The sequence below is a fragment of the Microtus oregoni genome, unplaced genomic scaffold (assembly GCF_018167655.1).
Source record: "Microtus oregoni isolate MIOR12 unplaced genomic scaffold, Mior012 000002F_ref0000024, whole genome shotgun sequence".
Lineage (NCBI taxonomy): Eukaryota > Metazoa > Chordata > Mammalia > Rodentia > Cricetidae > Microtus > Microtus oregoni.
Window position 1 is genome coordinate 7,457,227 of NW_024543061.1, and position 26,278 is coordinate 7,483,504.

Genomic DNA, 26,278 nt, shown 5'->3' on the forward strand with positions numbered 1-26,278 from the left:
TATAATGTTGGAGCCAAGTCTTAAGGAAACATTTAATGAAAAGCCTAATGCTAACTGGAATAAAGAGAGTGGTGTTGTCAAATTCATTTGTATTTTAGTAAATCAAGCATGCCAAAAGATCTGAGAGTAGCACAGCTCCACTAGTCAGCCTTACAGACCAGGCAGTGATGACACAAAACTTTAAACCCTATAGCCACACTAGCACTCATAGAAACTGGGCAGTAGTCATGCACACCACTAATCCCAGCCCTAGAGAGGCATTTACGACTGGAGGAGAAAGTTCTAACACAGTCTCATCAGAGATTCCTGGAGGTGGGATCGATTGCCATTTCTGACTGAGGTAGAGATAAGAGCCAGTTCTGCCTGTTTTCCTTTTTTGACCTTCAGGTTGAACCCCAATATCTGTCTCTGTTTTTTTTTTATTAATAATGCTACAGAGTGGCAAGATACTATCAAGATAATGTTGAAACCAGTGAAAGGAAAGGCCTGAGGGATTTCCTGGGCCTTAACAACAAAATGACTTTGACCACCTGATTCTGGATTGAGTCAATAACAATATTGGAAAATAATCAGGGTAGCTGATGATGGCCATGGGGCCAGTACAGGGCTCTGAGTTCCTGCAGGTGCTTGTTTTGTTCCATTTTATCAAAGACAAACTGACACACAGGAAGAAAACTACAAAAAGAGAGACACAGACTCAATACCAGAAGCCGCACACTGCAAAACCGAAAGTGCAGATGAAGGCAGATCATGCCTCCCAGTGACTAGAGCATCCTGGTCTCCCCTCCCTCAGAAATACCCATATAGCACACTCCTGGGCTGGGGCAAAGGGACTCGGGACATGTCTGCCTCCCCTCTTGTCACGTTTCAATACTAACCCTGTGAAGGTACAATTTTCAAATTACTAACTAACGATAACTCAGAAACAGAAACGCAATAAACGAATAGACAGGCATAAAAGCAAGCTAATTCTGCGTTACCTCCAACTGGGTGAATCTGGAGTGGGTCTGGCGGCGACTCTTACCTGGCCAATGAACCAAAGTTGTACCCTAGAATCCAATTATGGAGGAGGAGTCTCCCAAAGTTAACACTCTCACACCGCAGTTGAAATAAAAGCAAGAGGATTTAATTCTGTCGTAATAGGGTCTTTCAGCATTTGAGAAGCCAAAATACCCCGAATAGCTGGAACAGACTATTTTTAAAGTAAAAAGTCATAAAAACAAGGTGGGGGGAAAATTGGAGGTTGTTCTCCAACTATTGTGATTGGCTTATTCAAAGGGCTACTGGCAATGATTCGTCTGAGCCATGGCGAGAGAGTGGTTACTAGATTAGGCGGGGTAAGGGGGAACATCTGTGGATCATTGTGACCCTATTTTAGAAACTGAGGCAACACATCAGGAAGTAAGTCAACATCTAATGGTTATCTTTCCCCAATTCCAGGAACAGAGCTCTTTTTGGAAAATTTTAACAAGGCCGAGGGAAGATGGAAAGTTCCCAAAATTTCAGTAAGTGCACGAATTCTTGTTAGGCCCTTGGTCACCAAGGGAGGGGAGAGCACTAATGCTGAGAAGCCTCAGAAATGGCATCAGAATTGTTTTAAAATTCTACAATCTAAAAAAAATTAGATCCAAATACAAAAGATTATACATCCTTCTCAGTTCATCATGGAACCTTCTCTAAATATGAACAAATACTCATCAACAAAACAAACATCTACAGATAAAAACAATAGAGTAACCCCTGAGTCTTATCAGATCACCATGGATTACAGTTAGAATTTAACAACAATACTACTCTCAGAAAGCATACAAACTCATGAAAATTGAACAGTAAACTCCTTGAACTATCCATGGGTCAAGAAAGAGAGAGAGAGAGAGAGAGAGAGAGAGAGAGAGAGAGAGAGAGAAAACTTCCAAGAATTCAATGAAAATAAAGGCACAATGTATGCAAACCAATGAGACACTATGAAAGCAGTGAAAAGACGAAGTTCATAGCACCAAAGGCCAACATGAGAAAAATGGAGAAAGATCACATCAGTGACTTAACAGCAAACCTGAAAGCTCAAGAACAAAAAGAAGCAGACTCAGCCAAGAGAAGTAGAAGACAGTACATTATCAATTTAAAGGCTAAAATAAACACAATAAAAACTAAAAAATACAAAGAATCAATGAAACAAAGAGCTGGTTCTTTAATAAAATCAACAAGATAGACAAACCCATATCCAAACTTGTCAAAAGGAACAGAGAAAACATCCAAACTAAAAATATCAGAAATGAAAAAAGGTACATAACAAGAGATACAGAGGAAATTTGAAGAATCATAAGGGCATAATACAAAAAACCTGTACTCCACAAAATTGGAAAAGATAAAATAAAGGACAATTTTCTAGATAGATATCATATATCAAAATTAAATCAAAACAATGTAAGCAATTTAAATAGACCTATGAAATGCAAGGAAGTAAAGCTGTCATCAAAAACCTCCCACTACCCCCCCCCAAAAAAAGAAAAGAAAGAGACAAAAAAAGAAAAGAAAAGCCCAGGGATGGAAGGTTTTAGTGCAGAATTCTACAAGAACTTCCAATAAGAGCTAATAACTACACTCCTCAAAGTGTTCCACATAATAAAAAAAGAAGGAACATTGCCAAAATTTTATGAGGCGACAGTTACCCTGATATCAAAACCAGACAAAGACTCAACTAAGAAAGAGAATGACAGGCCAATCTCACTCATGAAAAAGCTTTTGACAAAATCCAAAAACCCTTCATGATAAAGGTTTTGGATAGATTAGGAATAAAAGGAACCTATCACAATATAATAAAAGGAACACAAAAGTCAACAGCCAACATCAAATTAAATGGGGAGAAACTCAAAGCAATTCCACTAAAATCAGGAACAAAACAATGCTGTCCTCTCTCTTCATATATCTTCAAGTACTTAAAGTTCTGACTATAGCCATAAGAAAACAAAAGGAGATCAAGGAGATACAAATTGGAAAGGAAGAAGTCAAACTTTGTTATTTGCAGATGACATGATATTATATATATGAGACCCCAAAAACTCGACCAGAAATCTCATACAGCTAATAAATACATTCAGTGATGTGGTAGGATACAAGATCAACTCAAAAAAATTCAGTAGCCCTCCTATATACAAATTATAAAAAAAGCTGAGAAGGAAATCAGAGAAGCAACACCCTTTACAATAACAACACATAGCACAAATATATTGGGATAACACTAACCAAAGAAGTGAACTACCTATTTGACAAGAACTTTAAGGCTTTGAAGAAAGAAATTGAAGAAGATACCAGAAAATGAGAAGATCTTTCATGTTCTTCGATAGGTTGAATTAACATAGGAAAAATGATAGTCCTACCAAATTAATCTATAGATTCAATGTAATCCCTATCAAAATCACAACACAATTTTTCACAGACCTTGAAAGAAAAAATAATCAATTTCATATGGAAAAAATCCCCAAATAGCTAAAACAATCTTGGACAATAAAGGAACTTATTTATCATATCCCTGACATCAATCTCTATTACAGAGCTACAGTTATGAAAACAGGTGTGTGATGTCATAAAAACATGGAGGTTGACCAATGGAATCAAATTGAAGACATGAATATTAACCCACACACTTATGAACACCTGATTTTTGATGAAGAAGCTAAAATTATACAATAGAATAAAGTATCTTCAACAAATGGTGCTGGCATAACTGGATGTCAACATGCACAAGAATGAAAATAGATCCATATATATCCCTATGGACAAAACTCAAGTCCAAATGGATAAAAGACCTCAATATAAATTCAACCACTCTGAACAGGATAGGAGAGAAATTGGGAGGTATCATTCAAAGCATGGGAACAGAAGACTACTTTGTAAATATAACCGAAGGAGCAAAGACACTGAGAGAAACAATAAATCATACGACCTCATGAAACATGGAAGGTTCTGTAAAGCAAAGGACACAGTCAAGATGTCAAAAAGGCAGCATACTGTAGTAATAAGGGCGATGGGGCTGCGTCCCCAGCACCCCAGCTGCCTGCCCAGCTTATGCTCCGAAATAGCAACACGGAAACTGTATTCTTTTAAACACTGCTTGGCCCTTTAGCTCTAGCATTTACAGGCTAATTCTCACATTCCAATCAACCCATCTCTAATAATCTGTGAGAACCGGTCTTACCGGGAAGATTCTAGCCTAGTCCATCCTGGGTCAGAGCTTCATGGCGTGTGTCTGCCCAGGAGCAGGGCATGGCGTCTCTCTGAGGCATCTGCTCCCGAGAGGAGAGCTGTCCAGTCTGAGCTCACTTCCTCTTCCTCCCAGCGTTCTGTTCTGTTTACTCCTCCCACCAATCTTCTAACCAATAAAATGGGCCAAGGCAATTCCTTTATTAGCCAATGACCTTCCTCCATCAGCATACTTAGTGGCAAAAGATTATCACCAATCACACATCATACAGAGGACTGATTTTACACCTGTCAGAATGGCTAAGATAAAAAACACCAATGATAGCTTATACTGGAGAGGATGTGGAGAAAGGGAAGCACTCATCCATTGATGGTGAAAATGCAAACTTCTACAAACACTTTGGAAATCATCATGGTGGTTTCACAGAAAATTGGGAATCACCTATCTCAGGATCCAGCAATACCACTCTTGGGCATATTCACAAAAGAGGCTCAATCATACTACAAAGACATTTATTTGTTCCACAATGATCATAGCAGCATTATCTGTAATAACCAGAATCTGGTAACCACCTAGATGTCCCTCAAGTGAAGAATGGATAAAGAAAGTGTGACACATTTCGACTGAGAGCACTACTCAGCAGCAAAAATCAATGACAACTTGAATTTTGCATGCAAATGAATGGAACTAGAAGACAGCATCCTGAGTGAGGTAACACAGACCCAAAAGACAAATATAGATGGGTTTGTACTTACAATTTGTGGATACTAGCTATAAACAAAGGATGTTGAGCCTATGGTTTATGATCATAGAAAAATGAAGTAATAAGTAAACCCTAATATATACATATATAGATCCATAATAGATAATATTGCCTAACAAAATTGGCAGCTTGGAGTTTGGGGGAGAAGGGAGAGTGGAAGAGAAAGAGGAGGAGAGAAAGAGAGGAGTGAGGAGAACTTGAGGGAATTGGATAGTTGATATGGAGTAAGGACAGAAATGTGAGCAAGGATTGAGATATCTTGATTGAGGGAGCCCTTAAGAAATATGATTCTATAGAAATTCTCAGGAATGCACAAAGATGACCCCAGCCAGGACCCTAAGCAATAGAGAAGAGGATGCCTTAACTGGCCTTGCCCTGTAGTCAGACTGATGAATATATTAAATGTCTCCAAAGAATCTTCATCCAGGAATGGATGGATACAGATGCAGAGACCTCCATCAGAGCACTGGACTGAGCTTTCAAGGTCCAGTTGAAGAGTGGGAGGAGTGAGAATATAAATAAGGAGGTCAAGACCATGATGGATACACACACTGAAACAGTCTACCTGAGCTAATGGGATCTCATGAACTCCAGCCAGTCAGACTGGGAAGAAACAAACATAGGTAGAAAGTAGTCCCTCTGAGTGTAGTTGACAGTTGCATGCCTTGGTCAGACTTAGGGACCACTGTCAATGGAACCAGGATTCATCCCACTGCCTGTACTGGCTTTTGGGGAACCTATTGTCTTTGGATGGATACTTTTCTCAGCCTAGATATAGTAGGCAGAGCCTTGGACCTTCTGCAAAACAGTGTATCTTAGCCTCTCTATAGAGTGGATGGGGGATGTGGTGAGGGGGCAAGTGAAGAGAGTGGGAGGAAGGGAGGGAGTGGGAACTTGGACTGGAATTGTGCAATGAAAAAAAGATAGTTTGTTTTATTTTTTAAAAAAACTAAATAAAACAAATAAAAAAAAATACATGTTTTGTCTATACAGTGTACCACACTTATGTCTTGAGCTAGCAAAGTCTAGAAGAACCCTCAGAATGAGTTAGGCAGTTGTGGGTTGCCATATGGGTGCTGGAACTAAGCAAAGATCTGTAGGAGTAGTGAGTGCTCTTGACCATTATGTAACTACAATATATATGTTAATATTACCACTGTAATTATTAAAATGATTATACTATTCATATTTTGCTTTATTTTTTTCTTCAGCATATTGTGTGGACCTTAACAACCATAAAATTCCTCAAAAAACTGGCTAAGTAAAGGCCATCTGTGGATTCCTTTCTATTCTTGTGGATTACCTAAATCCAGCTACACAAACCCCAGCTGAGACACGTAAGTAGTTTTGAACCCTACAGTTCCTGTCTTTGTTCCTTTCTGAAGGCCAAGCTTTTCTGGTTAAAGAGTGAAAGTCTAGCATTGAAGATGCACTGAAGGAAGAGTGCAGTTGGAAGCTCACCCCTCACCACACCACAGAGCAATAGAAAACAATATCCTGAGTGAGATAACTCAGAGCCTAAAAGACGAATATGAACCTTCATCTAGCAATGGTGGTGAAAGAGACAGACCCACATCAGAGCAAGCAATGGAGTTTCCAAGGTCCAGTTGAAGAGCAGAAGGAGAGAGAAGAAAAGTAAGGAAGTCAGGACAATGAAGGGTTGGTCCAGCTACAGAGAGTGAGACTGATCTAATGGGAGCTCAGCCAGGCCAGCTGGACTGGGGCTGAATGAACATGTAATCAAACTGGTATCTCTGGATGTGACTGAAAATGGGGGCTGACTGAGAAGTCAATGATAATGGCACTGGGATTTTCTCTACTGCATGTACTGGCTTTTTGGGATATTAGTCTGTTTGGATGCACACACTCCTAGGATGGATGAAGCGGGGAGGTCCTTGGACTTTCCATAGGGCAGGCTACCCTACTCTCTCTTAGTACTGGAGAGGGATGGGAACAAGGAGAGGGGAAGCAGGAGGGAAATGGTAGAAGGGGATGAGGTGGAAATTTTGAATGGTATTATTTATAAAGCAATAAAATTTAAAAATTAGAAAAAGAAAAAGTTGGTGAATGCACAGTAGAAAGTCATGACCCTTTGGCATGGGAACCTATTAGGAAAGCCAAAGTGCATCATTCTACCTTTTTAAGAGTCAAAGACAAGCCTCCTAACACACCCTCATATGACTGGGCACGCAAAGGGGACTCCCACATCAACTCCTCTTTTCTGTTTAAATAAAAAAAAGATTTAAACTTTAACATAGTAAAAATACATATAACAAAACAGGTGTCAAGTAAGAATTATACTTACAATATCTATATCTACTTTACCTTTTATCATAACTAAGGAAAACTATAACTATAAATTGTTCAACTCAATCAAAGACTCCAGAAGGATATAATAATCCCTAAGTAAACAAGAAATACATTGTAAGCAACTTCCAAAACTCTAGAATTGACAGAGACATCTCACTGCCTGCACAGTCACCCAAAGTTCTTCTGTACCATTGGGGTATCCAGTCTTCACCCACAGGCCCATAGTATACAGCAGACTTTCCCATGAAGCATGAAATTTCAAAGACAGTTCCACCTATACTTGCAATTTGTCCACCACATTTTTATGTGTCTTGCAGAATGTCTAACAGACTCTTTCATGAAGCTGGAACCCTGAAGGATCATCTTTCCTTTAGGCAAGTTCAGCAATCATTTCTCGGTGGATCCTCCATGTACAGTTCATCTAATGATCTCCATAAGGAGTCTCTTCAATGCCCATCTTCCTCTTGAAGCAGATTGGTGCTGTCAGGAACAGATGTGTCTCATTCTCATGAAAAATTCTATGTTATTAAACACTTTAAATGCCATATTCTGGAGGTACCTGAAAGATGTGAAGAATATCTATCTGAAATACATCTTGTATATCTAGAAAATCGAACTAACATGACTATAAGTTTGACTACTATAAATGACTCTTTATTAACCTATATTTCTTAATTATACTTTACATTTTTAAATGAGCTATACAAACACAATACCTTAATCAAAAAGAGAAGTATACATATACACAGCATAACAAAATTGACCTTATATTTGTATCAATAAATCAATATCCATACCAATGCACATCTCTGTAGCATACCCCCTTTAAATCAAAGAAACAATTATAAGGAATATTTGGGAATAGCAATAGGCTATATATTTTAAGAGTCTCTTGGACATGGTATGCATTTTTAATATTTGGATTTTAGCTCTTATATCACTGATAAGCAAGCTACAGAGGTTAGGAATAGAATAGGTGAATAGATGCATTTCCTTATGAAGTGCATATAGCAGAGATAATGCTAGCTGGCTGGCAGGCTGGCAGGCTGGCAGGCTGGATGGATGGATGGATGGATGGATGGATAGATGGATGGATGGGGAAGTTGGTATGGAAGAATAGAATGGAGATAGTGAAGAAAGAGTGGGGAAAGAAAGGGAATGTGGAGGGAGATAACTAAAACTAAGGAACCCTTGAGGGGTTGTATGGGAATATAATACATTAAAAACTTTCATATGTTTTTGAACGTGAACTATATTAAATAACCAAATGATAGAGGGGACAGAACAACAAGTGAACATAACTATTGGCCAAATGTAGATTCTAGTACAAAAAAAATGGGTTATATTTAATTGAGTTGTTGAACAAATGGTTGTTAAAAGAGATTTCCTACTGCCATGTTCTAATGCCATTAATCCCAAAGAAACACACAGAGGTCTATGTTAATTATAAACTGATGTGTCTATTAGCTCAAACTTCTTTTTAACTCTTATATCTTATCGTGGCCCATAAAAGAGATTTCCTACTGCCATGTTCTAATGCCATTAATCCCAAAGAAACACACAGAGGTCTATGTTAATTATAAACTGATGTTCCTAATAGCTCAGACTTTTTATTAACTCTTATATCTTATCGTGGCCCATAATTCTTGTCATATTAGCCACGTGTTTTTTTTTTTTCAGCAAAGTAGTCACATCTTGTCTGTTTTGTGTCTGGATTCCTCTGTTTCTTGGTGATGACTGTAAACTGGCTCTTTTCCTAGAATTTTCCTGTTCTCCTTGCCCTGCTTCTACTTCCTGCCTGGGCAACCTGTCTCTACTTCTTGCCTGGCTATTGGCCAATCAACGTTTTATGTAAAAAGTACAAGAAACAAATCTTTACAGAGTAAAACCATTGTCTCACAGCAAATGGGCCCCATGTAAACCCCACAAAACCCAGGATATCACCAAGGATATTTATTGATTGCTCTCCACAAATTGGTGGTAAGGCCTTTTGCTGAAGACAATCTCTACACGAATCATTTAACAGAGAAAATTTGAGCTGGTGCCTATCTACGAACTTCACCCAAATGATTTAGTGTTCAGCATTCTGGCGGGTGCTCTGCACACCATCCCAGCTACAAACTCTTCAAGATACTCTTCTGCAATAGTGCCACAAAGCTTATATATATAACCAACCAATATCTGATTTGATTTAAAGCATGCCCTCCAATAGATGAAATCCATACCTGACACTGCTTGGGTGGATAAAAACCTGAGATCAGATAAGCCACAAGCCCAAGGGAAAACCAAATACAGTAGAATTCCTACATTCTGCTATAATAGCGTAGCAATAAAATGACTCCATCATCACAGAAGCTTCATGTGAGAGAACATGGGAACAAATATGGAGACTCATATGCAGATAATATGCAGAGTGAGACCTCAAAACACTCCATTCTACATGGAATATCTCCCTCAATCTTGCCCCTCAAGACTCATGGAACTCAATGGATGAGGAGGTGCAAAGAATGTCAGAGCCAGAGGGACTGAGGACACCAAGAAAACAAGGTATTCTTATCAGAGACTAATCCAACAAAATCAGGTGAGGGATTCAGGGTAGGGCACGAAGACTAAGGAAATGTCAGACTAAAGACATAGAGACAGAAAACACAGGATAGATTTTGGAGACGGCCAGCTTACTCTGCATAATCCCAAGTTTATTTCAGAGCCTGCATATATACAAAACAGAACAAAGGACAGCACAGACAGTCAGTATCTAAACACAAGACCATTTCTGTCCTGTTGTAAGAAGTTTCCATTTCTATCTTGATGTTCCTCAGGATTGGCATCAGCAGTATTCTTTTTACTAGGTAGTGTGTCCTCTTCTGATGGGCAAAATGCTCTTTCTTATGGGCTTAATCAGAACATTTTCATAGCCCTCAAGGAAGCTGGAACAGGCAGAGTATCCAAGCTTGAACTCAAATGGCATTTTAAGTCAGAATTGACTCCAAATGAAAACTGAGTCACACGTGGGCTCCCACACCTTCTAAGCACAGCACACCAACACACATATAAATTCAGAGACTGTGGCAGCATGCACAGGCACTGCACAGGTCTGTACTACATGGAGTCCTAGAGCTGAGAGAAGTGGACACAGGATCACAATACTAATCTAAAAGCTATCTACTTTTTATAGTCCCCTGCAAATGAAAAATTGGTTTTCTTCAAGAGAGACTCACTAGGGAAATAAACCATTCATAAGGTGAGTTCCTATGCCCTGAAGTAGAATATTAGCACAAAAATAATGTAAATGGAATATTTGCAAACCATTTACATCCATATTGTAACTTTTGTTTTTTCAGTTTTTATAAGATTCCTGTGTGTTCAAACATTGTTTGTTTCTACGTCTGTATTTGTTTTGTGCTTTTTCTTTTTTTAGATTTTTTATTTTTCCATTCAAAAATTTACATTTCCTCCCCTCCTCCTATTCTCCTCCTGCTCCCCCAGTCTCCCTTGTCCATTTAATCATTATAACATACATATGAATTAGAGTTAGAAAAATCATGGTAAATATTCAAAAGGCAACCTATTCTGAAATATTGTTTGCCCATCCATGTTACTGCTAACCAAGCAATTCATACATGTAAAAAATTATTTCCTATTCAAAAGATTTGAGAAAAAAATCAGGATAATGAGGAATTAACAACAGTAACTCAAACACTCAAACTGTTGCTACATTCTCCCCTTGGGGCGACTTTAGCTACACCAAGCACTAAACTAGTTTGTTGTGGGTTCTCAGATCAGTCCTCAAGTACCTGGGGTTCTCAGTGATGGTGAGATATACACCATACAAGCTAAAAAGAAAAAAATCAGTCACCCCTCAAGGTGTATCATACATAAGATCTTCACTGTTCGTGCACATTGGCACTCAATTTTCTATGGAAGAAAAATACAGAAAATGCACGGTATCTCAGCAAAGCACAGGTTCTGAGCACAGACTCATAGCAGCCATTTCAGGCAACAGGTAGAAATGAAACATGGAGGATGTCTTTCCATTTTTTTATTATATGGTTTTCATTATCAAATGCTTTGCCAAGCATACAGGGTCTTTGAACTCCCTGCCTATATCAGCACATGACCATGGACATGTATCCATTCCTCTGCTGAAGGTCATAGATAGGAGGGCCCACTGTAGCTCAGGTTTTTTTTTCTTTTTTTTTTATTGAGAAAAGAAGAAAAAAAACATAAACAAAAAACAAGTTTCCACCTCCTCCCAGCCTCCCATTTCCCTTCCCCTCCTCCCACCCTTCTCCCCCTCCTCCCACCCTTCTCCCCCACCCCCCCACTCCTCTCTCCCTCCCTCTCCATTCCACAGAACAGTCCGGGTTCCCTGCCCTGTGTTAAGTCCTAGGTCCTCCCCCCTCCGTCCATATCTAGGAAGGTGAACATCCAAACTGGCTAGGCTCCCACAAAGCCAGAACATTAAGTAGGATCAAAACCCCCTGCCATTGTCCTTGGTGTCTCATCAGCCCTCATTGTTCACCATGTTCAGAGAGTCCGGTTTTATCCCATGCTTTTTTGGTCACAGTCCAGCTGGCCTTGGTGAGCTCCCAATAGATCAGCTCCACTGTCTCAGTGGGTGGATGCACGCCTCGTGGTCCCGAATTCATTGCTCATGTTCTCCCTCCTTCTGCTCCTCTTTGGGACCTTGGGAGCTCAGTCCAGTTCTCCTGTGTGGGTCTCTGTCTCTATCTCTATCCATCACCAGATAAATTTTCTATGATGATATGCAAGATATTCGTCAGTATTGCTCTAGGATAGGGTCATTTCAGGTTCCCAATCCTCAGCTGCCCAAGGAACTAACTGGGAACCTCATCTTGGGCACTAGGGAGCCCCTCTAGGCTCAAGTCTCTTGCCCACCCTAAAGTGGCTCCCTTAACTAAGAATTGTGGTTCCATGCTCCCCTATCCACCTTTCCTTTATCCCAATTCTCCTGTTTCCCCAGGTCCCCCCTTCTTCCCTTCTACCTTTTCTCTCCCCATCTCCCCTTACCCCCATCCCACCCCACCCCCAAGATCCCATTTTCTTCCCAGAAATTTGGTCTACTTCCCTTAGCCAAGAGGACAACTATATGTTTTTCCTTGGGTTCACCTTCTTACTTAGCTTCTTTAGGTTCACCTATTGTACCCTCCGTGGTCCTTATTTATGGCTAGAAACCAATTATGAGTGAGTACATCCCATATTCATCTTTTTGGGTCTGGGACACCTCACTCAGGATAGTGTTTTCTATTTCCATCCATTTGCATGCAAAATTCGAGAAGTCATTGTTTTTACCGCAGCGTAGTACTCTATAGCGTGTATATATTCCATACTTTCTTCATCCATTCTTCCATGAAGGGCATCTAGGTTGTTTCCAGGTTCTGGCTATTACAAATAATACTGCTATGAACATAGTTGAACAAATGCTTTTGTCATTTGATAGAGCATCTCTTGGGTATATTCCCAAGAGTGGTATTGCTGGGTCCAGGGGTAAGTTGATCCCGAATTTCCTGAGAAACTGAAACACTGACTTCCACAGTGGTTGCACAAGATTGCATTCCCACCAGCAATGGATGAGGGTACCCGTTCCTCCACAGCCTCTCCAGCAAAGGTTATCCTTGGTGTTTTTGACTTTAGCCATTCTCACAGGTGTAAGATGATATCTCAAAATTGTTTTGATTTGCATTTCCCTGATTGCTAAGGAAGTTGAGCACAACCTTAAGTGTCTTTTGGCCATTTGAACTTCTTCTGTTGAGAATTCTCTGTTCAGTTCAGTGCCCCATTTTTTAATTGGGTTAATTAGCATTTTAAAGTCTAGTTTCTTGAGTTCTCTATATATTTTGGAGATCAGACCTTTGTCTGTTGCGGGGTTGGTGAAGATCTTCTCCCAGTCAGTAGGTTGCCTTTGTGTCTTAGTGACCATGTCCTTTGCTTTACAGAAGCTTCTCAGTTTAAGTAGGTCCCATTTATTCAATGTTGCTCTTAATGTCTGTGCTTCTGGGGTTATACATAGGAAGCGATCTCCTGTGCCCATCTGTTGTAGGGTATTTCCCACTTTCTCTTCTATCAGGTTCAGTGTGTTCGGGCTGATATTGAGGTCTTTAATCCATTTGGACTTGAGTTTTGTGCACGGTGAGAGATATGGGTCTATTTTCATTCTTCTACAGGTTGACATCCAGTTGTGCCAGCACCATTTGTTGAAGATGCTTTCTTTCTTCCATTGTATACTTTTAGCTCCTTTATCGAAAATGAGGTGTTCATAGGTTTGTGGGATAAAATCCGGGTCTTCTATACGATTCCATTGGTCGACTTCTCTGTTTTTATACCAGTACCACACTGTTTTCATTACTGTAGCTCTGTAATAGAGTTTGAAGTCAGGGATGGCAATGCCTCCAGAAGATCCTTTATTGTATAGGATTGTTTTGGCTATCCTGGGTTTTTTGTTTTTCCATCTAAAGTTGATTATTGTCTTCTCCAGATCTGTGAAGAATTTTGATGGGATCTTGATGGGGATTGCATTGAATCTATAAATTGACTTTGGTAGAATTGCCATTTTTACTATGTTGATCCTCCCAATCCAAGAGCAAGGGAGGTCCATCCATTTTTTGGTATCCTCTTCAATTTCTTTCTTCAATGCCTTAAAGTTCTTGTCAAATAGATCTTTCACTTCCTTGGTTAGATTTACCCCAAGATATTTTATGCTGTTTGTGGCTATCGTGAATGGTGAAGCTTCTCTGATTTCCCTCTCTGCTTCCATATCCTTTGTGTATAAGAGGATGACTGATTTTTTTGGAGTTGATCTTGTATCCTGCCACATTACTAAAGCTATTTATTAGCTGTATAAGTTCTTTGGTGGAGTTTTGGGGGTCGCTTATGTACACTATCATATCATCTGCAAATAACGAAAGTTTAACTTCTTCCTTTCCAATTTGAATCCCCTTGATCCCATTATGTTGTCTTATTGCTATTGCTAGAACTTCAAGCACTATATTGAAGAGGTATGGCGAGAGTGGACAGCCTTGCCGTGTTCCTGAGTTAAGTGGGATGGCTTTGAGTTTCTCTCCGTTTAATTTGATGTTAGCTGTCGGCTTGCTGTATATAGCTTTTATTATATTTAGGTATGACCCTTGTATCCCTAATCTCTCCAAGACTTTTAACATAAATGGATGTTGAATTTTGTCAAATGCTTTTTCAGCATCTAATGAAATGATCATATGGTTTTTTTCTTTCAGTTTATTTATATGCTGGATTACATTGATAGATTTTCGTATGTTGAACCAGCCCTGCATCTGAGGAATGAAGCCTACTTGATCATAATGGATAATTTTTCGGATGTGTTCTTGGATTCGGTTTGCCAGTATTTTGTTGAGGATTTTTGCGTCGATATTCATGAGTGAGATTGGCCTGTAGTTCTCTTTCCTGGTTGAGTCTTTGAGTGGTTTTGGTATCAGAGTAATTGTGGCTTCATAAAAGGAATTTGGTAATGACCCTTCTGTTTCTATATTGTGGAATACATTAAGGAGTATAGGTATTAGGTCTTCTTGGAAGTTCTGGTAGAATTCTGCATTGAAACCATCTGGTCCTGGGCTTTTTTTGGTAAGGAATTTTTTGATAACAGCTTCTAATTCTTCGCGACTTACAGGTCTGTTTAGATTGTTCACCTGGTCCTGGTTTAGTTTTGGTAAATGGTATTTATCTAAAAAAGCGTCCATTTCTTTACATTTTCCAGTTTTGTGGCATACAGGCTTTTGTAGTAAGATCTAATGGCTCTCTGAATTTCCTCTGTGTCTGTGGGTATGTCCCCCTTTTCATTTCTGATCTTATTAATTTGCGTGTTCTCTCTCTGTCGTTTGATTAGTTTGGATAGGGGTTTATCAATCTTGTTAATTTTCTCCAGGAACCAGCTTTTTGTTTCATTGATTCTTTGGATTGTTTTCTGTGTTTCTATTTTGTTGATTTCAGCCCTCAATTTGATTATTTCCAGTCTTCTACTCTTCCTAGGTGAGTCTGCTTCTTTTTTTTCTAGAGCTTTCAAGTGGGCTGTTAAGTCTCCAATATGTGCTTTCTCTGTTTTCTTTAGGTGGGCACTTAGTGCTATGAACTTTCCTCTCAGGACTGCTTTCATAGTGTCCCATAAGTTCGAGTATGTTGTTTCTTTATTTTCATTGAATTCCAGGAAGACTTTAATTTCTTTCTTTATTTCTTCCTTAATCCAGGTATGGTTCAGTAGTTGACTGTTCAGTTTCCATGAGTTTGTAGGCTTTCTGGGGGTAGCATTGTTGTTGAATTCTAACTTTAATCCATGGTGATCTGATAAGACACAGGTGGTTACTAATATTTTTTTGTAACTGTGTAAGTTAGCTTTGTTACCAAGTATGTGGTCAATTTTTGAGAAGGTTCCATGAGCTGCAGAGAAGAAGCTATATTCTTTCCTCTTTGGGTGGAATAATCTATAGATGTCTGTTAAGTCCATTTGCTTCATTACCTCCATTAATTCTCTAATTTCTCTGTTAGGTTTCTGTCTGATTGACCTGTCCATTGGTGAGAGAGGAGTGTTGAAGTCTCCTACTATTAGTGTGTGCGGTATGATGGCTGCCTTGAGTCTTAGTAATGTTTCTTTTACGTACGTGGGTGCTTTTATATTAGGGGCATAGATATTCAGGATTGAGACTTCTTCCTGATGAATTGTTCCTGTTATGAGTATAAAATGTCCCTCTCCATCTCTTCTGATTGATTTAAGTTTGAAGTCTACTATGTTAGAAATTAGTATGGCCACACCTGCTTGTTTCTTAGGTCCATTTGCTTGATAAGCCATTTCCCAGCCCTTTACTCTGAGTAGGTGCCTGTCTTTGTGGTTGAGGTGTGTTTCTTGTAAAAGCAGAATGTTGGATCCTGTTTTCTTATCCAATCTCTTAGCCTGTGCCTTTTTATAGGTGAGTTGAGCCCATTGATATTAAGTGATATTAATGACCAGTGGTTGTTAACTCCGGTCACTTTTTTAGTAGTAGGGTTTGTGTGTTTTCCTTCTTTGATTTGCGCTGGTGAAGAGTCTCTAGATATCTGAGATATTGTGGTCATTGTTGGACTCCTTGGTTAGTGATTTTCCTTCTATTATTTTCTGTAAGGCTGGATTTGTGGTTACGTATTGTTTAAATTTGTTTTTATCCTGGAAAATTTTGTTTTCTCCATTTATAGTGAATGAAAGTTTGGCTGGATATAGTAGTCTGGGCTTGCATCCGTGGTCTCTTAGTTTTTGGAGAACATCTATCCAGGACCTTCTGGCTTTCATGGTTTCCATAGAGAAGTCAGGTGTAAGTCTGATAGGTTTACCTTTATAAGTAACTTGGCCTTTTTCCTTTGCGGCTCTTAATATTCTTTCTTTATTCTGTATATTTTGTGTTTTGATTATTATATGGCGAGGGGATGTTTTCTTTTGATCCAGCCTATTTGGTGTTCTGTATGCTTCTTGAACCTTCATAGGTACATCTGTCTTCAGGTTGGGAAAGTTTTCTTCTAATATTTTATTAAGTATATTTTCTGTACCGTTGAGCTGCACTTCTTCTCCTTCTTCTACTCCAATTATTCTTGGGTTTGGTCTTTTTATTGTGTCCCATATTTCCTGAATGTTTTGTGATGAGATTTTGTTTGACTTGCTGTTTTCTTTGATCAGAGTGTCTATTTTCTCTATGTTATCCTCAGAATCTGAGATTCTTTCTTCTATCTCTTGTATTCTGCTGGTTATACTTGATTCTGTAGTCTCTATTCGTTTACCTAGATTTTCCATGTCCAGCCGGCCCTCTGTTTGTGTTTTCTTCTTTGCCTCCATTTCAGTTTTCAAGTCATGAACTGTTTCCTTTATCTGCTTGATTGTTTTGCCTTGGTTTCCTAGGGTATCGTTCACTGATTTACTCAATTCCTCGAACTTTCTATTATACTTCTCATCCATTTCTATAAGGGCGTTTTTTATATGCTGTTTAAGGGTGTCAATCACTTTCATGAAGTCAGTTTTTTCTACTTCTTCTTGACTAAGGTGTTCATGTCCTCCTGTTGTGGGGTCACTGGCTTCTGGTGGTTTCGTGTTGTTTTTCAGATTGTTGGGAGAATTCCTGCATTGGCGTCTGCCCATCTCTTCCTCCCAATACTCCCCTTCGGATCTTCTTTTACAGGATCAGGTCTTCTTGCCCACTGATGTACCTTCCCAGTGATGTCACTCCCCAGAGATGTTTCTCCACAATGATGTTTCACCTGGTGCCCAGATCAAAACTCTGCGCTGCTTGGTTGGCTCGTGAACAAAGGGCCCACCCCACTCGCTGCAGGCAGGCTATGGGAACAAAGGAGCTGGTTCAGATTCGGTCCCAGTGTCCTAGCAGGCTGGGCAGGGAGGCACTATGCCCCAAAGGAGGGAGGGAGGGAGGGAGGGAGGGAGGGAGGGAGGGAGGGAGGGAGGGAGAGAGGGGGTGTGGGGATCTGGATGTAAGCTGAATAGGATAGGAAGAGAGAGGCGGTTTGGGCAGTATAGCCCCTGTAGGATGGCCAGGAAGTGTGGGCGGGCTGAGGTATGTTCCCAGCTGCCGCAGCACTCACTCACCACAATGATGTTTCACTGGGTGCCCAGATGGAAACTCCGCGCTGCTTGGTTAGCTCGCGAACAAAGGGCCCACCCTGCTCGCTGTGGGCAGGCTTTGGGAACAAAGGAGCTACCGGCCACCCCTTTGTCCTCCTGGTTCGGATTCGGTCCCAGCGTCCTAGCAGGCTGGGCAGGGAGGCGCTATGCCCCAAAGGAGGGAGGGAGCGAGGGAGGGAGGGAGGGAGGGAGGGAGGGAGGGAGGGAGGGAGACAGGGGGTGTGGGGATCTGGATGTAAGCTGAATGGGATAGGAAGAGAGAGGTGGTTTGGGCAGTATAGCCCCTGTAGGATCTCCCTCTCCCTTCTTAAGAGAGGGCAGAGAACCCTGCCCTGTGGGAAGTCCAAGGCCTTCCCCTGTATATCCAGGCCTAGGAAGCTTTGCATCCAAATAGAATAGGGTCCCAAAAAGCCAGTACATGCAGAGAAACATGTCCCAGTGCCTTTGGCAATGACTTCTCTGTCAGTCCCCATTATCAGCCACATTCAGAGAGTCCGGTTTCATTATGTGCTCTCAGGCCCAGTCCAGCTGGATTTGGTGAGCTTCCATTAAAACAGGCACACTGTCTCAGTGGGTGGACCAACCCCTTGCAGTCCTGCCTTCCTTCCTCATCTTCTCCCTCCTTCTGCTGTTCAACAGGACCTTGGGAGCTCAGTCTCTTGCTCTGATGAGGGTCTCTGTCTCTATCTCCATCTGTCGTAGGGTGATATTCCAGATAATGATGAGTGTGATACTGGGATAAGGCCAGTTCAGGCATCCTCTCCACTGCTGCCCAATACCTAGCTGGGAAATTCCAAATGCACACCTGAGATCCCCTCTAGAGCCAAGTCTCTTGCCAACCCTCAAATGGCGCCCTTAATGTAGATATCTTCTTTCCTGCCCTTTATCTGCCCTTCCTCCATCTCCACCTTCCTACTCCCCCAAGCTCTCCTCAGTCTTTCCCTTCTCATTTCTCTCTCCCTTTTTTACCTTCGCCCAAACCTGGACCCACCCCAACTCCTACCCCATGCTCCCAACTTTTGCCCAGTGATCTTATTTGCTTCCAATTTCTTGGAGGATCTATATATGTTTTTCTTACTTCTGAATGGGGGAAGATCTTTGCCAACCCGCAACAGACAAGGTCTGATCTCCAAATTATATAAAGTACACAAGAAACTGGACATTAAAATTCTAATTAACCCAATTAAAAAATCGAATACTGAACGGAACAGAGAATTCTCAACAGAAGGAGTTCAAAAGGCCAAAAGACACTTAAGGTCATATTCAACCTCCTTAGTAATCAGGGAAATGCAAATCAAAACAACTGCGAGATACCATCTTACTCCTGTCAGAATGGCTAAAATCAAAAACACCAAGGATAGCCTATGCTGGAGAGGATGTGGAGAAAGGGAAACACTCATCCATTGCTGGTGGAAATGAAAACTTGTGTAACCACATTGAAAATCAGTCTGGCGGTTTTTCAGAAAATAGCGAATCAATGTAACTCAGGATCCAACAATACCACTCTTTGGAATATACCCAAGAGATGCCCAATCATACTACAAAAGCATTTGTTCAACTATGTTCATAGCAGCATTATGTGTAATAGCCAGAACCTTGAAACAACCTAGATGCCCCTCAATGGAAGAATGGATAAAGAAAGTGTGGAACATATACACATTAGAGTACTATTCAGCGGTAAAAAAAAAAAATTACATTTTGAATTTTGCTTGCAATTGGGTGGAAATAAAAAACACTATCTTGTATGAGATTACTCAGACCCAAAAAAGATAAATATATTATGAACTCTCTCTTGTGCTTTGTCTTTAGCTCTTTTTCTTTTTTTTTCTATTCTGATTTATTTGCTTTTGTTTTATCTTAGGGTTGTTTACTGGAGGAAATGTGGGAAGAACTGAGAGGAGTAGGAGGAAGAAAACCCTAATCAGAATACATTGTGTGAAACAAACCTCTTTTCAATAACAGAGAATAATGTTTGAAAAAGCTGGAGCATGGTGGTGAACACTTTTATCTCAGAGTTGTAGTGGCAGAGACCACAGAATGCGTAGGGCTACCATTTGCCCTATCAGATAAGCCCCTTGTCATAGTGAGAGATGCCCTCTCATAACTCAAGATGAGAGTCAAGGAGAATGACATATGAAGAACAACAATCAACAACAATGGCCACCATGTGCACATTCAAACACATCCTTAATCTATGCACACACACATATGTATACATAATGCATTGTATAGCATATATGTATGTATTTCTATCTGCCAGCAATATTTCAGGAAGCATAGATGAAATGAAGTGTAAATAGAGGTACATGAAAACTTCATGTAATAGTGTTTACGTAACTGTAGTTAAAAATGGATTTGAAACTCACATAATTTATATGGATCCAGAGAAATGATAATTACAAAAATAGATTTAAACTACAATCAGATATTTAAACAATTATTGAAGAAAGAGTAGATTAAAATATTTTGAAAAGAAAAACTTAAAAAGTCAGTATCAGCACCATGCAGTAGTGACACATGCCTTTAATCCCAGCACTTGGGAGTCAGAGGCAGATGAATCTCTGAGTTTAAGGCCTGCCTGATCTACAAGAGCTAGTTCCAGAACAGGCCCCAAAACTATGGAGAAACCCTGTCATAAAAACAAAAAAAGAAAAAGAAAAACAGATAAAGATCAGTATCACTAAGCAGGTTCAATAGAGTAGCCTCAACATCAAGGGTACATTTATGATATAGTAAAGATAAGAGAATAAGAAAATTACTGTAGAAATTTAAACTTATGGTGTATAATCAACTTAAAGGACTCTATACCACTTGGCAGCAGAAATGTTACAAGAATGTTTATGTGGTGTTAGACAAGATTGTATTTAAATGTATGACTATTAAACAGTTAATGAAAAGTCTGTTTTTTAGACAAAAATTATTGATGCAACACCAATATTCCCTACAACCATCTGCACCTCCAGGTCCAGGAAATTCGATGACAACTTCTGCCCTCCCTGGGAACGAAAAATTCACACATGCACACAAGCTGGCACAACACTCTCCATATAAATTAAAATAAATACATTTTAAAGAAAAAATACAATTGTTTACAAAATCTGGTGGTATTTTGACCGAATGTTTTTCAGTATATTGATTATTCTGTTATCAGAACTGATTTGTACCAAAGGAGTAATTGTAGGATAAACATTCAACACAAGCTTCTGAACACTCTGGATGACTGGGTTGTACATCCATAACAGGACTGCAGTGGATGAGATGATGAAGTCCACCCAGTACATGACCACAAAGAAAGTCACGAGCAGCAAGATGGTCTGACTGGCCCTTTTCTCAGGGGATGATCTCCGGTGGCTGAGGCTGTGAAGATACCTGTGTTGCTTCTGATGTCTGAACAAGATAAGCACAATGTATGCACTTGTGGTCAGCATAACTCCTACAAGAAATATATCAATGGAGGTTGTCACTGTTAAATTCAGTGCCCTGATGATGTAGTTTGTGGGTAAGAGTGAGCAGGATTTAGTGACCTTCATCTGATTGGTCTCACTTACATTGGTTAAACCACCTACATAGAAGATCAGGTAGCTATACAATGACAAAGTGAGAGACCAAATATAGAAGAAAGCATAGATTATGTACTTCTTTAGCTTAAGTTTAAAGTTCGCCAAGAAAGAGGTACTGGGACTGATAGTGACAGCCTGGAACATACTCAGGAGGCAGGTGATGCAGATGGAGAGGCCTCTCATCACCCTGTGTATGTAAAACGCTGTCTTGCATTTAATGTCATTGTCAATGTTCAGTGACTCAAATATGTCTGTAACCCAAACAACCTCTCCAGTGAGGAGCATTACTGTATGGCTGAAGGTCAGTTGACAAGAGATCATGTCCATGGGCTTAGGTCTGTGATATAGAATTGTGAAAATGTAAAAAAGAAGGAGAAATACATTGGCAAAGACTCCAATTCCATTTTGAAAATAAAAGACATTGTTTAACGAGGACATAAGTGGGACGTGTAATTATCCAGAAAGCATAGTGGAAGCATATTTTATATACCTAAAAAATAACAGATTATCTATCAAACTTGTGGCATTTGTCAATATGTCTATATCATCACTCTTTTACCTGCCCATTCATGATTTATCTGTCACTTCACTTTTGTCTTCCAGACAGGACATGGCCTATATATCTATGTGCCCACTGTGTAATTCCTGTATACATAGCATATTGTGCATAATAAATGCTTTGTCACCCATATCCTATACAGAATACACACTTCATGTTCCTGTATTGCATCTGGGCCTCATGTCTTAGAAATCCAATCCTACTGATTTATATTGCTTTATTTTATAATTGAAACCTAAAACAGTCCCCTCTCCATTGTCTACTACCACCAAACTACAGTCATCTTGGCCATGATTGTATTTTGCTTTCCTCGTATCTGTAGTTACTACAGGCTAGATACTAAAATCTGCAGATGTGAAGCTATGAGGGTCCAAAGGAGAGAACATGCCACAAAAAAAAAAAAATATTATTTGCACTACATTGTGACAAATGTGAACTTTCCAAAGATGACCATGTAGTGATCCTATTTTGGAATTTCCGTTTTAAAAGAGATTCTTTCCCAAGCAGTGGAATTCAAGGGCCTCAGTGTTTCCATACATCATCAACATACATGCAGTTTCTATAATTTCAATTAACAGTCTTAGCTTTGGTATTTATGATAGTTATTTGGCCCAGTTACCAGTGTCATTATTTTATCAAATTAATATAATTCAGTACTTTAAAAGTGGCTTTGTGAAAAAAACAATTACCTTGACACAGGGTCTTGTAAGAAAAGGTGTGCACAAATGTATATTCAAGTTCACTACTATACTCCACATACATGTATAGAAATGTTAGTGTGTGTGCTAACTCTAAAACCTCCCCATGGATGTAAAACCATATAGAAACCATGAATAGTATGCTTTATATTTACATGAATATGTGAAAAGATTAATCTAGTAATTGAATAATTTCATCCCAATTGTAAGAGCCAAGAATCTGCTTCTCCATCCAACATATATCTATGGTGGATGCACCATGTTGTTCTCTGTTTTAGAATCTCCAGAACAGGGACAGGAGAGATGGCTCAGTCTTAAGAGCACATTTGCTCTTGTGGAAAACGTGGGTTTGATTCTCCGTAGCGACATGGTGGCTCATGACCATCTGTAACTAGTTCCAGGGAGTCCACTGCCTTCTTCTGACTCAGGCAAGTAAGTGCTACACAACATACATGCAGGCAAAACACATATGTATATAAAATGAAATAAATAAATATTAATAAATAAAAGTTCCAGAATAAAATCTTATTCGAGTGTTGATCTCCAAACTGTAAGAACTGTAGCCCAATTCCAACTTTAAAATTGCAAGTGGTCAAATAATATACTTAAAACCATTCATTATTAGCTATAGATCTACATCTTATTAATAAAGTGCATGTATTATGAGCCACATAAAAGAAGATAATATAATAATATAAAACAAAGTAATCCAAAAAGGTTTTCTTATCTCAAAACTACGCACTTCAAACTCTCTACTTCATATCCATTGCTTTTAAATGTTTATCACATACAAAAAATGAAATATCTTCTAGTTGACCAAGTGGCATCTTTCTCTTGGGTTCACTGGAGTTGAAACTAGACCAGAAAAGCCCAAACTGAGGTGTTAATACATATATTCACTGAGATAAGGCATTTGTTTTACAGGAGCTTTATTTTTTCAATGCTGAGATCACTAAGTATTCTGCACTTTATAGAAAAGTTCTCTAAAACTAAGACAAACATATCCTTGAGCTCTGAGGTTTTGTTTGATGGTTCTTGCTTTTAAGACAGGACCTCAGTCTACAGCTGATGCTGGCCTTGACCTTGCTATGAACCTGAGGATGTTCTCAATTTTATACTCCTTCTGCTTCTGCCTCCTGAATGATTGAGTCACTGGTGTGCACACCAATTCAAGATGTTGATTTTAGTTTAAATTCCAAGTATTTCTTAGATATTTTTTATTTGATGCCTCTGACATTTCCATAACATAAGAACAAAAAGAATTACCCTAAGCTAATATAACCAGGAAGCCATAGAATAGAAGAAAACACCTGAGAGAGAGAGTCTTCAAAGTACTGGAGTGTCAAGGAGATCTGGACCCTCTAGGACATAGTGTATACACACCTCAAAGTCTGCAGGAATGTGAAGACTGGGGCTGCTCAGGCTGAGATGAAAGCACTGAAGCAACTCAGATCAGACACTGAAGTGGCTGTTGGTTATTGCTGCATCTGGATCTCACAATAGTTTAAATTGCATTACTTAGCTGTAAGCACTAAAACCCAAAGTGTGCCCATGAATACTCATAACAGTGGGTAAGCCACCACCATTAAATTGACCCAGACCAAAAGACCAAGCAGTCTGAAAGCAACTGTTGAAAGAAATGTGCAACAAAAGCAAGTGTTGCTTCTTGCATAGCTCCATGTTCTTCCAATAAAAAAATCACTTTATCTCTTCATTCTTACAGTATTTCATTTTAGGACAGTCTTTTGTTATGAATTATTCTGGACTGTTTTTGTTTTGTTTTGTTTTGTTTTTGTTTTTTGAGACAGGGTTTCTCTGTAGTTTTGGTGCCTGTCCCAGAACTAGCTCTTGTAGACCAGGCTGGCCTCAAACTGCCAGAGATCCGCCTACCTCTGCCTCCCAAGTGCTGGGATTAAAGGCGTGCACCACCACCGCCCAGCTCTGGACTGTTTTTTTGCTTTGAGGAGATAGTCATATAATGAACATACAAAAATATTAGATCACGTATCACTTTCATTGTGTTTTACTATAATTAGTGAGTAATGAACAAAATCAGTGTGATTGTGTGACTTCAGGTGAAAAGATACATGGTGTTAGCTGATGTGCTGTCCACTGTCATCAACATTAATAATTCTTAGAGAATCTCAGAGAGATGAAGGCCTTAGCCACCCAAAGTAGTTCCATGAGGATATCTTTATGAAATACATAATGCCAGAAGGAACAAATAGTGACTACTTATTAATAAGGTATTAATTCTTAGCTATTACTGATACTCTTAAATAATTTAAATTCATACGTTATTTTTGGAACTAGAATTTAGCACAGTTAACTGGAAGCACAAAGACATAGATCGATTATAATGACCTCACACTTACCAGCCAGGTCCCCTGCAAGGAAGCAGCAGCAGCAGTGTCACTGCAGAGCCTGTGGGGAAGCAGTCAGACCCAGAGATTGATCACAACTCCCATGACATAAGTCTGGGAGAGATAGGAAAATGTTCACAGAAAATGTGTGTGTAGGTAAGAGAGAGATAGAGAGATAGAGATAGAGATAGAGATAGAGAGAGAGAGAGAGAGAGAGAGAGAGAGAGAGAGACATTACTGGACTACTGAGACTAAGAACAGAGCAATAGCGTACTGCCCACAAGAGTACTAACATGAACACCTGTACAGCCGTTGAGTGAAAACCTGTGAGTTATATCAAATATGTTCATGTAAAAAATGAACTTTAAGGAAAATGGAGAGTGCATTTGTCCTCTGTTTTCTGTTGACTTCATCAGAGATGTGGGCCCTGCCTAGTCTGCCCATGCAGACTTTTAAAGTAAATTGCTCAAAACAAATGAATGTTCCATAATGTTTGAAAATGTAAACTCTTATTTCTTTCTCTTTCTTTCTTTCTTTCTTTCTCTCTCTCTCTCTTTCTTTCTTTTTTGCAGGAGGTAAACAAAGATATACTTGACAAATAAGAAGTTAGCGAAGCAGTCTGCATTTCCAGATTGGGGTAGTGTCTAAAAGGAAAAATCCTGTTTCCAAACCACTTCCAGGAATGATTCTTCTAAAAAGCTGAAAACCTCTATCCAGCCTTCCCTGTCCCTGAGTCCCCCTTCATCTCTAAGAGCCCTTTGTGAGTGCAATCAGAGAACAGCTCTAGTTACAGCTGGAGGAAAGCCACTGAACAGAGTAAATGACCTACAGGGGCTAGAACCCAATGTGAAAGTCTATTAAAAACCTATTTCTCCAAAGCACATTGTCCCAAGGGCTTTTAGAAAAGACATCCAACTGAATGCATTTACCATATGAGGGCTCTGAGAGAAAGGAGGTTTGATTAGCCTGAAGGAAGGCACTGTTCTGGAAGGAGAGAAACTAAGACAGAAATTCTTTGCTATTATATTTCCAGACTACCACTCAGGAACACATAGTGAGTTGCTGCTATCTGGAGGGGATGTAGTGAGAATGAACAGCTGAACCCTCTTAGCTTCTTGAACTTCCAAACTACCAGAAGGAGTTCAGAGTGATACCCATGGCCCTGACTTTATTCCTGCATGT

At 39.6% G+C, this 26,278-nt stretch overlaps 1 pseudogene; it reads right to left on the reverse strand.

Moving 5' to 3' along the window:
- Positions 1 to 21,005: 21,005 nt before the first annotated feature.
- On the reverse strand, positions 21,006 to 21,944 carry LOC121438921 (annotated as a pseudogene).
- Positions 21,945 to 26,278: the final 4,334 nt, after the last annotated feature.